Source organism: Streptopelia decaocto (genome assembly GCF_964273445.1).
Source record: "Streptopelia decaocto genome assembly, chromosome: 2".
Taxonomy (NCBI): Eukaryota; Metazoa; Chordata; class Aves; order Columbiformes; family Columbidae; genus Streptopelia; species Streptopelia decaocto.
This window is the reverse complement of record NC_138655.1, coordinates 48,127,867-48,143,923: the sequence shown is the minus strand read 5'-3', so window position 1 is coordinate 48,143,923 and position 16,057 is coordinate 48,127,867. Positions and strand designations below refer to the sequence as shown.

General features: G+C 40.3%; 1 protein-coding gene across 5 annotated transcripts in view; it reads right to left on the bottom strand.

Annotated features, from left to right (window-relative positions):
- Positions 1-16,057, bottom strand: part of KCTD1 (potassium channel tetramerization domain containing 1) — a 105,176-nt gene that overhangs the window by 52,091 nt on the left and 37,028 nt on the right. Inside the window, exon 1 of one of the 5 annotated variants that reach the window (XM_082046984.1) lies at positions 15,693-15,712. The exons of the other annotated variants lie outside the window; for them this stretch is intronic. The gene's annotated coding sequence lies outside the window, so the exon portion shown is untranslated. Of the gene's footprint in view, positions 1-15,692; positions 15,713-16,057 lie in introns of those variants that run through there. 5 annotated transcript variants of the gene reach the window in all.

Below are 16,057 nucleotides of genomic sequence, written 5' to 3'. Positions count from 1 at the left end.
AATCTGCAAGACAGCACCCTGGGTTTTTTTTAATGCCACTCGTTTGGCTTGCCACTCTTATTAGGGGTTGATTGCACCCTTCACTTGAGTTTTGCGGTAGATGCAATGTCAGAGCATGGGACATGTGGTTGTCATGACTGGGAACTTGCTGACTGATTTATGGGAACTTACAAACCCACAAAACCAAAAGATATTTGTTATTCACTTATATTCTGAATGCTCCTTTCACCTCTTATTGAATAAATCTCAGGCAAGTGAAAGTTTATTTCTAGTTCAAAATGCAGTTTCCCTTCTATAGAAGGGAGCCTATGCATAACATACCTTTGTTATGGAAATCACCCCACAATATCCCTCCTGAACAGCTCGAAGTCAATATACCCACATTGGTAACTGCATCTGGAAATTAAGTTGTCATTTTAACTGTTCAGTGGGCATTAAGACATCTCAAATAGATTGGTTCATTATTAGAAGCAGCAATTATTGTAAATTACACTCTTCACAAGAACAACTGCCTAAGCTTTAAATACATTATGATACCTCCCTGACCGTTCCCTTTAAATGAGGACAGCTAAGGGCTCAGACTCACCATCATGCAGCAAATAGCTATGCAATTTAGGACTACTCTCTTTTAACCTCTCCTCTCCCCAAGGCTACCACCCCCCAGGGGCAGAGCTGGCAAAACAGACCACATGCCCATGGCTCCCGTGTTCCAGTTCACAGACCAAACACAGCAACTCGAATTGCCGGTGACGATGACAGCACCCAAGAAACAATAATCCCTTGACCAAGGTTTGCTGCAGCCACTGAAGTGCAAGCACACAGTACCTTTTGCTGACTCTGCAAGGGAGCAAAAGCCTCCTGCAAAGGAGGAGGGCAGCCGAGGGCAGTAGCATCAAGCTAAGATTTGCCAGGGCTTGTCTGTCAGAGGACGGAGTCTTGCATTTTAACCATTTTTTGGCACATTTCACAGTCGTTATTTTCAGGAGCTTTCTAGGATGTTTATGAAACAACTGCAAGGTAGGCAACTAAATTGATGGTGGCACAAAGAATGCCTTCCCGCATTCCTCTCCCCTGCTCTACCGTCAAAGTAAATGAAGATGTAGTTTATGTTTCTGTAATTACAGTTTGTTAAAAGGAGGACAGGTTAAGTTATGGTAAGGAGTCCATGAGCCTGTAACCTGCTTTAAATACCACAGCGATGTAGATTTTGCTGAACAAAAAGACCAGTCAAAACATTAGTCAGAAGGAATCCATGCTCTGATATCATCCCAGTCAAAACATTAGTCAGAAGGAATCCATGCTCTGATATCATCCAGCGTAACTCGTCACACTAATCAAACCATTCAATTGGAAATTGTTCTTATGAGAGCTATTTTAACATAGGTGACATTCAGAACACTGTCAAGTTTCAGTCATTTAATATTGAATACCAAAAAGGTAATATTACACATTTGGTTTATGACATTTTTGTACCATATATCATCTGCTGTTTGCTTTTAATCCTGCATTTCCCCCGTTAAATACTTGCAGTATTTATATAGCCTTGTAAAACTCCAGCACAAAAGAATAAGCAACAAGAACTTTTCCCCATACATTACTTACCAACTTAATTATGTAATGTAATGTGAAAGGTTTATGCACACCAGCTGGATCTCATTACGGCTAAGTTTCTGTCTTTTTAAAGTGTACTTTATCTGGAACATTGAAGTCACTAAGAATTTCACTTAAAAATACGCTGAGCTGGCACGCGCACAAATTTATACTGCAGGACACAAACTCATTAAATAGGTCCACAATAAGTCAAGTTTGTGGTCACTCTTCTGAAGTTTAAAATGCATTGGCTGAATTCAACCATTTAAATATCTGAAGCCAACTATAGACTATTAACTGAATACCTCAGCCTAATTCAGTCTTCCCCTTCCTAAGCGTCACAGCAATCAGAGAGATGCTACTCTTGGTACAATAAGAAAACTGGCAAGAAAAGCAAGAAAGGAAAAGTTTCAAGAGATCATTGGTATCACTTCCCTACTAAACAGTACTAAGACTCAGAGGTGCACCAGCTTTATATACCAAGATCCATCTAAAAAGCAGCAGTTTCAGAGCTGTGAAGAATTCAATAGTGAGATCAAAGGTGTTATTAAAACACCCAGCTGAACCAAAGCAAACTTGTTACACACTTTGGTATTACCAGTTGAGAGATTCCTGTTCAATCAGGAGGCAAGATTTGTGGTTTAATAAATGCAGAGAACAAAACCAAGCATAAGAAAAAATCATGTGCAGTGATTTTATTTTTGTTGTATATTTGACTGTAATTACTGTCTTAAGTACTTTAATTGCCTGGCATCTCCTCAAGTGCCTTGCCTGTGGGGAGGGAAGGCAGTGCAGTTTATAGTTTGTTATTAATGAATAAAGTACAAACAAGTTTACCTTGTCTGTAATCAACATTCCCATCAAAACAGTTTGAGAAGAAAATACAAAAGGGGTCCAATCCATCTCACAGACTCAACATGCCTGTGTTAATATCTGCTCTCTAATAATTAATGTCCTTCTGCCACATCACTTACACCTCAGAGGAGGACGCAGCAAACACCTTTTTAAGACCTGAGAAGCATCATCTACTCACCCATTCCTGTTCTCTTCTACAGACATCTGCTCTTGGTCATTGATCTGGGGATGAGGTACAGGAACAGACACCCTTCAGGCCTGGCCCCATATGACCTCTCTTGCATGCATTGTAGGTGAGAAAAGGAGGTGTGCACCAAGGGGAAATATGTTCTGCTTTTTCCGAGCGAATCTGTAGGGTCATTTACAATTGCTCTGGAATGACACGCATCCAGCCCCTCTCAGCTGGAAGTAATTTTTGCCTGGAGTGGAAATGGAGTGGAGGGAAACAAGAATAAGTAACAAAAAGAAGCCCATGCAGGATAAAATAAAATATATTCGCCTGCTTCATTAAGAAATGATTAAGCACAAAAAGCCATCAGTAAAAGTCAGTGCAGTTATATGAAGAAGATGGTAAAGCGAGGAGGATAGAGAAGCAAACCGCTATTTTTCATGGTTAGTGAAAAACACGGAGAGTACAAATTCAGCCATTAGTCTAAACTGGTACAGGAGCCTGCTACTTTTAGGTAACATCACATTCACAGTCCAGCAGACCAGCCAGCCAGCAAATGCACCACTGGCAAAGCGAGCACCCTCACCCGCCCATCAGTCTGTCCTAAGGGCGAGCGGCTCACCCCGGGGACGAGGGCAGCGATTCCCCCACCTCGCCACTCCAGCTGCCAACTGGAGTGACAGTCTGTGTCAGTTCTGGTGGCCTCCATTGCAAGGACGCTTGTCCACTAGGGCCCAGACTGAGACTGCTAATTTTCACACCAAAAAACGTGCTCTAAGAACAGCTAACAACTTTCCATCTGTACAGATGAGGTCTTTCTTCCCCACCCCTGTTTTGGGCTAGATTGCTGCTGCAACCAGATGGACATCTCTTATCAGCTTTTTCAGCCATGTAGCCTGTCTCCTCCTTGGAGCCTCTCATCAGGTGACACACCATCTCCAACACCTCCATCTCCTACCTCCTGGAGCACAACTTCTCTCTAGGACATCATCCCGCTGGCACACAGACAGAACACTTCTCACTTCAGGGAGGTTTTATGTTATGGTGGTCACTTCTCACGTACTTTTTTCCACAGTAAAACACAAAGCTTCAATTTGTAAGTCGCAACAAAGCCAGCACATTTGGCAGTTTCTCCAAAACACAATACTACTGTTTTTACAACAGTGCTCAAAGCATCCCCCTGCCATTACCAACAAGTAGATACTGCTGATCACATGAATGCTTCTCCTTGAATTAGTTTCTTATAAAGTGCATAACCATGTACCCTAGTACAGCCAAATATGTAAAGCAAGGAAGCAGATACTGTAAATACTGATCTGACATCTCCTACATATAAGATGCATAGGCAGAAACTTGATAGGAGATCTGAAAAGAGCCTGTATAGAAGTTTAAAATATATCTATGAAAAAAGTGGAGTACAGTATGATAGCAGCTTATCTTCTTCTCAAGAATGGGTTGCTGAAAGCTAGCATCCAGCCATCTGCCACCAGAACCAACAAGAAATCCCTGACTTTTCAGAGCTATGAACCTGTATCTGTTTCCCTAAGGGGGAAAAAAAGTTTTGATAGAGTGTACCAGTAGGGCATTTAAGGTTGCGATATGTAACATGAACTGACTACACAACAACAATACAGGCATTAACACACACAGAATAAACTACCACACACAAGTAATTTTGGATGCAGACAGCTACTCATGGAAATAATTCAACAATGCCAGTATTCCACTAGGAAACTGCGAAACAAATAAACACGAGAAAACAAGACTCTCCCACTGTCTTCTTTCTTCTAGACCCCACCAGCTTCCTGCCTGCCCTCCCATCACATGGTGGAGCTGCTCCCTCTCTGTTTGGCATCCAGGTGGGATGAAGCCGTCTTTGAACACAAGAACCCACCAGCGTTCTTCTCAGAAATTTTATGAAGTAGCTGAAAGAGTAATGGATCAGATGAATAGTTTATACAGCACTTCAATCAAACACATGTTTTCCCAACTTCCTCACTGAGTTTTAAAAAGACGTGAATGAGAAACTGATCTGGACACTTTAGTTTACAAGGAGTATTTGAAGTAGCTTGAGGAAACTAGTTTATTGTCCATCAGGCATGAAAACAAACACAACACTTACAGGCCACTTTGGCACTGACACTGGATTTCTTCTGAGATACATGCCCAAGAACTGACACTTACTCTGACACAAAACTTTATAGGAAACCAGTGATTTAAATGTAATACTTTTTGAGGTTAGGAAAAAAATATTTAGATTTTAAACTCCGTAAGAGGCAATAATACAATAGATTAAAATTAAGTCATACTCATTTTAACTAACTTTAAAATTGAGGAAAACCAAGGCTTCTCCCCGCCTTCACTGTTGTTTCACATTTTCCTCTAGCATTTCTACTTTAAAGAAAAAAAATGCACAATTCTGCTTTGCCATCCCTTTGGGTCTATCTTTTCCTGAAGCAAGATTTGACCAAGTGCACCTACATTTGTTATTTAGCATTAGGAGAGAAGGAATTTTTTTTAATTCTAGTTTGTTCCTCCAATTTTAGCCCCCATCCAAACAGAAGCATTATCTCCCATCCCTTGAATCCACACAAACTAATCCAGCAGAAGCACACTGGTATACAGAAATTAATCTCGTTTCCACACTGATGTGCTGCAACATGATGAGTGGTAACATTTTCTCACCCTGCTTTTCCTCTTCTCATTTTCCATTTCAACTTATTTCCAGATCCTTTTCTTCTCAAAAAAATACCACGTACTGCCTTCAAAATCTTGCTAGCACAGTTATTTAATCCCTGCTTTATGACCTCCAGACAGGTTGCTACACTCCCCTCCTAAAACAAACTAGTCCCCTTGGATAAAGGAGGTAACATCTATTTCAGACCACTGTTGTTAATGCTAAATAGAATAAAAAGGTTTTCAGGTTGGGGCTGGGTTTGGAGCTTTTTGGTTTTACAAAGAGCCGGGGCAGGGGGGGAAGGCATTTTAGGTTTTCCTTATAGTATTAGCAGTGCCCAGCATCCCCATGGCTGCGCTGGTTTGTGCTGGAGCCCAAATCGAGCCCCGCAGGGAGGACGGGGCCACCCCACAGGCTGGGGAAGGTGCCGCTGCTGAGACGGCTGGGGAGTCACTGTGTTTCTGTCGCTGGAAATCTTCACAGAATAATGCCAGAAAATCACCACCCCTGAGCATCTTACAGCAACTAACATTGGTAAGATCACAACCCTGTAGCAAAAAAACAAACCAAAACATCAAAAAACAACAAAACTGTCCAGTGGAATCAGTCCAGCAGTTTACGGAAACGCTTTAACAAGTTAGAGCATTCATCAGCTAGTTAACAAGCACAAAAGTAGGATGAGGGTGTTTTGCTTTTTTAGCAAAAGTTTGGACATGGGCCTTTGTGAAATCTAAAAAGAAATACATTATTTGACAGCTATTTTATCTTTTCCTGGAAAGATATGGATTTGGCCTGATGCTTTGGTATCTCGCAACAATACCACACATAAACTTTTGAAAGTGTCTGTTGTATGTTTTACATGACTGCAGTGATTGCTACCGTATCATTATCCTGTACTGCAAATCTAGCCTACTATTATATTAATGATCCTGAATATATCTATCAGCAGTTTGGAAATGAATATACCTTACCACGGAAAACTGAATGGTTAAAATTCCACATTAGCACAGGCATGAGGAATCCCTCCCTAATGAATTACCATAGTAAACTTAAAAAAAAAAGTGTTGAATTATCCTCTTCTGTATCATAGGGATACTTTTACCATTTACATTTACATAGTAGTGCAGCACTACTTCCATACAGCAGTACCATGCACTAGCATCTCAATTAATAACACATTTAGTATTATTTGAGTCACTGTACATTTTAAACTCAATACCAATTTTGACACATTTGTGCTTGCTAGTTACAACGATCCTGGCTTTTCCTGAGCATTTTTTTTTTGCATTCCTTATTTTTGATACTTTTCAATGCCTGAAAGTGAAGGGAACAGCCTGTAGCTAATAGTAATTTCAGTGGAAACATTCATATCCGGGCCCTACTTAAGAAATATCAAAAAGCCTCACAATATTTTATTTGAGACCAGCTGGCAAATGCAGGTGCATTTCAAAAATAGTACATTTTAAAATCTTGCCCAAAAAAGGGTAACTTGCAAAGACTTGTAAAAGAAAAAAAACCAGAAGGCTGCTTTAGAAGTGTGTCAAATACCCCAAGAAGGTGGCAAAACTACAGAGTCCTAATAGGATATTAAAGTTGTTTCTGCTTTTGAAAAAAAATCACACCGTAACTGTGTTACTCATCCTGCTTTGAACTGGCAGCAGCTTTATAAAGCCCACTTTGAAGCAGTTTAAGTCTGACATTGAAACCATGTTAGTCCCAACTCTGCCTGTTGTATTTTCAAATGGTACCTGAGCAAAAGAACCCAAGTCAAAGGCTGGGGGATTTGCATTGCGACCCCTGCTAAAGAACATGAATTTTTCAAGTGTTTGTGCTGGAAAGAAGTAATATTCCTACTAACATCAGTCAGTTTGAGAGAACCTAGTTCTCACATGGCCTGCATTACCTCTTTTGCCACCAAGAATAGCTACTTTTCCACTCCCAAGCTTGCCAGTCACCGATTAGAGTGCATTTTCAGAGAGAGTTTGTGGGTTTTTTTCAGATAAACTGTATTTTCAGAGAGCAATCATCAGCAAGATACATACTTCAGCATTACCAAAATAAAATACAAGAGAAAGTGTAAAATGTAATAAAAGGCTAAACTGTTCTTTCTGAGCTGGTTATTTGCCAAAACACGCATGCTTAGAGCATCTTTTTTTTTCCTCCTCTAAAAGACATTTAAAAGAATCAGTAGAAATGTGAACATGGTCTTGCAGTGGTCTAGTGGGAGCTTCCAGAAACCAATGTTATGACAGAAAAAAGACAACATGTTCTCTAAACCCAATAGAGAAACTAGTACTGATAAACTTGATAAAAGCCTACACAAAGCATCATCTCCCAATCACCGCAAATGTGATCTGTGATGATTTTATAGCTAACTCCTGTGATAAACAACTGCAGCCAGTATCACTGCCATATCTGAGATGAGGAGGAAGAGCACACAAGCACCCTTTATGTGAGCACTGCTAGTCATAAAATTATCAGAAACACTAGGAAACCCTCGAAAAGGCAATTGATTCCAGCGGGTTCTCTCTTTATGTGACATTCATGCACCGTCTGTCGGTGCATGAACCTGCAGCCAATAGGTTTGTCTGTTACGGCATCTTGTGCTCCCATTTACATTTTATAACTTGTCCACCTAACTCTCACACTTCGCTCCCCCTAATTTGGCATCAAAACTATACAGGTTAATTGTAGCACTTGAGATACCTTGCATACTTCTGAATGCGGTGATTTCAATACCTGAGAAGGACTTTATCAGGCATGCCACAGGTAACAGCCAGCCCTTGTAAGAAGGGAGGAAGGAAGGAAGGTTATTTAAGCCCACTTTACCTTCCTCGCTCCTCATCTTCCCCAGATTTCAGGCACAAGAAGAAAACAGTCTTGACACACCCCATGCAGAATTGAGATGAGGAGGGCAACACAAGCAGATTTCCCTTTCTCTTTCACACTAAACCCACATATCCCGTGTTCCCACCCCCACATCGGCCAGACACGCCACATGCTTCCTCTGCTTCTTCTCTAGGGGACCTTTAAGCCACAGGACAGTGAGTAACTAACCACTGACTATTTCCTATTGCGCCTCTGAGTTTCAGTGCTGTTCCACCAGGTGCAGTGCAGACACCTCACCCCTGGAACAAGAACATGCACCAGCAAGGCCAGCATGGGCTTCACAGCCAGGAACCCCGGATCAGAGTAAGAGCAGACAATCAAACTGGACTTTAATAACTCAAAGTCAAAGCATCAGACGCAGTACGCTCTCCTTACTCCAGACAAACCTCTCCCTCCCACTTTTGAAGCCTGCTAGAAACATATGGAGAAAAATCAACAGCAGCAAAAGAAGCAGCTATGTATATTTATATCGCTGTAGTGACTGAAAGCTCAGGATTCAGCTGAAAGGTGTTGAGAAATCGCTCTTGAATTTTAAACATACACAAACGGACACGCAAGAAGAGAAGAGAAGAGAAGAGAAGAGAAGAGAAGAGAAGAGAAGAGAAGAGAAGAGAAGAGAAGAGAAGAGAAGAGAAGAGAAAGAGAAGAGAGAAAAGAAAAGAAAAGAAAGAGAGAAAAGAAAGAAAAGAAAAGAAAAGAAAAAAAGAAAAGAAAAGAAGAAAAGAAAAGAAAAGAAAAGAAAAGAAAAGAAAAGAAAAGAAAAGAAAAGAAAAGAAAAGAAAAGAAAAGAAAAGAAAAGAAAAGAAAAGAAAAGAAAAGAAAAGAAAAGAAAAGAAAAGAAAAGAAAAGAAAAGAAAAGAAGAAAGAGGAGCTTAAAATACTGTGGTGTTTTAGAGAATTCATTCATCTATGCTTTACATTTCTGACGGATGCAAAAGCAGTAGCAGCATATACACGCACAACTTTACAGGGACTCCTTCATTAGAGCTATCAAGCACAAGAGTCTCAACTACACAGCTTCCTTTTCCTTCCACTTCCCGTATCAAAACCCAAACTTTAACAAATGACAGTATCATCAGCCCTGGCTCCTGGGCACTTTAAGGAGGAGAGAGTGAAATGAAGCACTGTGCTGGAGATAAAACCAGCTCAGGAATCACCTCAGCATCTCCACAAGATGTCTGGGATAAGAAAACAGAAGGAAAGCCAAAATTCATCCTCACATCTTGCCTCCCATAAAGACATTTCTGCCCTCCTCTTTTGAAAGGAAAAGTGCTCCAGCCTGTGTTACCTGAACATTATCTACCAAACAACCTACCTACCCCCATGAGCTACTCCTGCTACCAAAAAAGCTACACGTATATGTCCTGTCCTACCCACACCCTGGGGAAGCTTCACCAAGGGATTTATAGTCCACTCCTCCTTGCAGATCTCATCAGCTTTGTCTTCCTGGACTCCTGTTGCTCCCCAGTGGAAAACCATGAGTGTATTACAGGAGAAGTACTGGTTTCACACTGCTGGTGCCACTGTTCGAAAAGAAGCGATGACTCCTTGACAAAAGCTACACGATAATGCATTATCCAGGCTACACTACCCAGTTTGAGTACCAGAACCATGGCAAACCACGTCAGCACAGTGCATCACTCTGACCAATACAAGAAGCAAGTCAGAAGTCCCAAGCAGGTGCTGGTGAAAGTATCTATGCACAGGACTGTGTTACCTGCAGCAAATATGCCATAACCATACAGTGGGCGGAAAGTGTTCCAATACGCTGGTAAAGTGAACAGGGCTTTAAAATTTCACCCAGTTTCCATGTAAGTAAAATGATCTATCCTAGCTACAGAAGAGCACAGATGCATACAATAGGTAAGCATATCAATTAACTAAGAATTTACTGGAGATGTATGTACTGCATCTGTGCACTACAACTTCTATTATTTCCCAAACTAAAAAGGGCATTAGGAATACATCAAAGCCACATGTCATCATTAGGAATTAAGTTCTTAGCAAGTTTGAAGGTTTTCAGATGAACTAACTAAAACTGGCTCAGTGCACAAGCATGTGAATTTTTAAAAGCCCAGCAGAGCCATTTTTTATTGTGTATAATCCCGCCACAAACAACCAGAACATAATTCAATCATACATCTTCCAGTGTTACTTTTAGATCAAGGTATTATGAGAAGTTCCAATCCATTCCTTACTCCCTCCTCAAATGCCCGGAAGAGACTTAGAAAGCAATCCCTGGAAACACGATTATATATTTTTACTATCACAACACTAATAAATCTCTTCTACATCAGATAAAATGCAGTTACCAACACTTGTCCCTTGAATCCAAAATATGATAAAATTATCTTGCACATACATATTTGGCTACATGCCCTCAACAATTTTCTCCTGAAAAGAAGGGTGCGCTTATTGCTTCAGAAACAGAAAAGTAAAATAATAAGAAAAAAAGGATGTGCGGAAAAAAAGATGAACAGAAGGGCTTCGAAAGTGACTGAAAATCCACAACATCGCTAATTAGGTTCCAGCTTCTAACACAATAGTGGGTGTACCATGGTCTGTTATCAGGTTTATAGCCAAGGGCAGAAGACAATACAACCCCACATTCAATTTAATTACAGCCTATGGCTTTTGCAGTAGTGCTGTGTTTCAAAGGGTCTAAGCACTCATTTATTTCTACACTGCACATGAAATAAGGCAGCTCACTGTCATACAGACTCACCAATTAGACTGAACAGTTTCTGATCTCTTGCTCTCTAGAAGAAAAGCAGTAGAGCAGTGGGCAATGGGAAATCTTTCACAGGATAATCACAGAAGACTTTTTTTTGGTTTAATAAAAAAAAAAAAAAGCTCTCTGCTGCCTTTAAGTTTGTGCATTTTATCTTTGATGTGCACAGATGAAGAGTACCAATGTAGTTGTTTCAGATTCTATAGAATTTTTTTTAAAGTGTCAAACTACAGCAGCACTTCAGTGATACTGTTTTCCTCCTAATTGTATTAAAAAGATCATCTTCACTTGGGTTATACAAAACAGATCACCTCTTGCATTCCTACTAGCACTGAAGGCTGGACCAAGCAAATTCTCCAACTAGCTCACATGATGCAACTAAATAAAAGGAGTCTAATTTCTAAAAAGTAAAAATATTTTTAAAATTAAAGTGCTAGTGGAAGAAATCACCATCTGAAATAGTTGAAAAAATAGTATATCCAATATTATATACTGGATATATATTTATTATAATATTTGTTGCATTGGGATATATATTGGATATATTAAGTATATATCCAATATATATCCCATTGTAACAAATCGAAGTACCTAATAAGTCCAGCTCTTTTTAGTCTTTGGGTTTGTTAGCTTGTTTTTTTTGTTTTTGGAGGTGGATAAGAATCTTTCTGCATGATCTTTGGTCTGGGAACATCCTACATTTCTGCAAAATGGCCACAAAAACAAGCCTTCTGTACAAACCTTTGTAGGACTCTGACCAGAGTCATCACTAGGTCTACAAAGAGAGTGTGACAACAGTATCGGCCTTTAAACTCCAAAACCACAATTCTAGATATATGTGTCAAAACATCATTCTCAGATCTTCTGTGAAATACTCTCCCGAGTCACCTTAAATCAACTCCCTCCCCAACATCTGATCCAAAATGGACCAACTCCAGTCTAGGAAAAAAAAAAACAAACAGTTCCCTTCATTCCTTTCAGTGCATATATAGCCCACCAAGTTGTATAGATCACTAAGCCTAAACTCTGTTCTGCTTTTCTTGTACTCATCTCAGGAAACATTCACATGCCTACCAAACCTCACATTAGTTACAAGGAACACAGCCTGGGACATGATATAGTCTTAAAAAAAACCCTGATCTCTGTTCAATTATATTTAGAAGCATTCAGTTACAAACAGCACTGATTTCTACCAAAGAGAGCAACAGCCAGGATTCATGTGTTTTGGTGAGGAGACTGAGAAGAAAACTGACTCTAGGGACCATATCAGAGACCCCTGCTGCCCTATCCTTCATCTCTCAAGGATTTCAGAGGAATTTTGATTACTACCAGGTATAATTGGTCCCTTCTACAGTTAATCACTTCCGACATCTGTAGCTTACCAGAAGATGAAAATCTTCTCCATTAAAAACAAAAAACAAACCAAACAAAAATAAACAAACAAAACCCACAACATATTAAAAAACAAAACAAAACAAAACACAAACCCCAAAACAAACAAACAAAACCAAAATAACAAACAAACCAAAACAAACCCACAAAAACAAACCCACAAGCAACAACCAAGAAACAGTAACTTCTGAGGCAGGTGCAGTTTATACAGTTCCTTGAATCCTCACACTTTTAAGATTTTAACCTCAGTGTTTCTTTTTAAAAAGACACCATGCAAAGCCTACACTTCCCTGCAACCTGGGACAATCCATTAATCAAAGAGGCTGGCACTAACTAGGCAGTAGAGCAGCCAGTACTAAACCTCTGAAACCAGATCAACAGAAACGCTGCCACAAGAACTAACAAGGTATTTAACAGTCATCAGTCTTAATAGCTGCTGTACTTTAAGACTTTAAGATAGGGATATTGCCCCATCTATTATCTGTGTAGAACTAAGCCTAGCATCCTAACACCACCATCCTAAGCATCCTTCCCTGAGGCCGTCTGATAAGTTCTCCTACCCTGTATACTCAGAAAGCACCTAGTGATGACTCTGGTCAGAGTACTACAAACATTTGTACGGAAGGCTTTTTTACAGAAATTTAGGATGTTCCCAGGCCAAAGATCACGTAGAAAGATTCTTATCCACATCCAAAAAACCCCCACAAAGACTATAAAGAGCTGGACTAACGTATTAGGTACTTTGATTTGTTCCCGGTTGTGCCTGTTGCCTACTTATATTTGTCATGTGCTACTGCTTTGCCAACTTCTCCAAAACCTGCAGTCAGAACCAGATTTCTGGTTCTGGTCAAAGCAAGCCCTTCAAAGAAAGCCTAAAGCAATGAAAAGACATGTGCCAGATCAAAAGAAAACAAAAACTCAGCTCTAGATTTAAAGAAGTGGAAAAAAAAAATGTTTAAAGATTCCCCAGAACAGCCAAGACAAAATGCACATGGCTCACATTTTAATGACCGAGTGGTTGGTAGATAGCCTAATAGCTGATAAAGCTCTTTACAAGCAGCCCAGGGAATCCCGACCACGTTGGAGAAGCAATGTAACAGAAGCATTTTCAAGTGACACAAAACTCTCCTCACCCATGGCAGAAGCCAATCTATCTTCCCAGGTCTATTTTTGGGTATTACTACTGTAGTAAGTTCAGTGTGTACCAGATCTATAAATCTCAACGGCTACCACCGCATTGTAGCATCAAAAGCTTAAATTTCAGCTATTGTTCATCTTTCAGTAACACGAGAGATGAACAACAGCCAAATTACATCCCTCTGTCATCAACTAGAACTGAAGTACTGCTGTCAGTGGCAGGAAAATTGCTACGCTTCAGAGCAAATAAGGACTGAAGAAAAAGTTGTGCCATGATGGCACAATGCTGTATGCCTAAAATACACTCTGTATAAATGCTGCTCTCAAGTCTGCAACCTCAAGCAATAGTCCGATCAAGAAGAACATTTGAAGTACCTTTCCCTAGCTCTGGAGGAGGCTCCTCCAAACCCAGCATTAAAAAGACATCTTGGGGCTAAAACAGAATATGGGAGCAACCACAATAGGAAAGTATAAAATTAACATCCTTGCTCAGATTCTTATACTAAAAGTTTGTAGCCAGTGCAAATTGAAGATGTGTCACTTAGTGCCTTTATTTAGCCCTTGCTTAATGCTATCAACGCTATATATATATATATATATATAAAAATATATATATATAAATATATATATATAAAAATATATATATATTTATATATATAAATATATATATATATATATAAAGCATGTGTGCACACAGTATAGAGATGCTAAGAAACCCACTCATCACCATTTTTTCACCGGGTTATTGCACAAGTCCATGAGGACAGCAGAATCTGTCCCCCGGAAGAATAATTACAAAGACAACCAATAAACCACAAACTTATGACCTTCATGTTTTCAAGGAATCAGTAATATTTGTCAACAGCGGAATTTAGTGTCACATTACTTGATTAAATGTATTCAGTAAAAAAGCCTGAAAAGTCTTTGTTTATAATTAAGCAATAACGATTGAGGGCCAGGGCATTTCCTGGGGATTAATGACCGGCTGGGAGAGTCGATGGCTTGAGGCAATGCCTTGGGCCATTAACCCCAACCAGTCATTAATTTCCCCAGGAAATGCCCTGGACCTCTATTAGCGTAACTATTATAAAAGGTAGCTAGGCAAAAAAAGTTCAGCATTAACATTCTCGCAGGGAAATCTATTCTACAGCCAGTGTTTTTTCATTTGTCGCATTCCAAAAGAAGTGCATAAGTTAAAACCAACACGAGAAAAAATGGCGATTAAAAAATAAAAAAGGACACTTTTCCTTCTAAAGACTTAAATTAATGAGTTTTGTAGCAGAGTCAAGATTCAGCTACAAAAGTGGCTGGGCAGCTTGTTTAGCTCATTAAGTTGTGAATGAAGATGCACATTTCCATATAATTACTAAAAAACCCCACACTGTCTAGTACCCTTGCCGATTGCTCATTTTCCCTCTTGATACACTTAAGAAAACAGCACACGCCTTTGTACTCGATCATCTATTTCAGATACTTCTCCCTTTCTCCCCATAGCCCACCACTAATGAGAATCACAGCTCCGAATGCTTCCCGTAGGAAGCGCCGCTCTGCCGTACAAACAGTACGGCAGCTGGATTTCTCCTCGCCTAAGCTCTATGCAAGTGTGAGGAGATTTGTTGGCTGGGGCAGAGATCAAGCTCACCAGCCTGATGACTGAAGGTACTAAGACACTTCGTTTAACAGGTTAAACACATGCATACTCTGCTACCCTTAACTGGATCGGAACTGCTCTGCCCGGTTCCCTCTTCTCCTTCTCGTACTCATGTGTGCTGTTGTTCAAAAAAAAAAAGCTAAACTGAAGTTTCAAAATTACTTTCAAGGTCATTAAAAGCGAGGGAAAGAGGAGTCTAGGGTTAAATACAGCAAAGAGCATTAGCTTATACCTGAAATAATGAGCTAGAACAAAAACATTATCTGCACATAATTAAGTCTCTAAGCCATTCGGAGACAGCAGATACACACAGCAGGAGATCTAACTACAGTACTCTACTGAAGTGGTCAAAAAACCCAAAACAAAACAGAACAAAAACCAAAAAAAACCCAACCATGCTGGAAAAAGAGAGGTCACAGGTATTTTAAAGCACATAGATACTTATGCAGGCATTCAGTGGAAGCCCCCTCTCCATCCCTCTCCTCCTCACGCCCCCCAATTAGCCTTCAGGCTGGTTGATTAGCTGTCAAACTCTTTGAAAGGGTCAGTCTGTCCAGAACTGGTATTTCCACTTGGGAAACGGCTCAGGCATGTCATATACCTGTGCTCACCCGGCGCTCCGGCCGACGGCTGCGAGCCCTGTTATTACTTGAAACAAGAATGTAAGAGGAGTTTTGTAATCACGCAGGGCAGCCAGCAGCGAAGTTCTTGCCCGAAACGCGGTATTTTATGGGGCACAACGTAACTGCATACACTTTATAAACTCAGAACGATTTCCAAACTTCAAGCCAATTGCAGAGGTGCAGTGAGTCTTTAATTGGAGTAATTTAGCTCCAGCGCTCAAACACCTGAAAGGAAAGTACTTTTGGGGGGGCCGGGGAGCAGGCACCGGCACACAGCGGAGGGGGCTCGCAAAGAACGCGGTACGGGACGGATCGACAGCGGTTTTGACAACACCGCTTCACC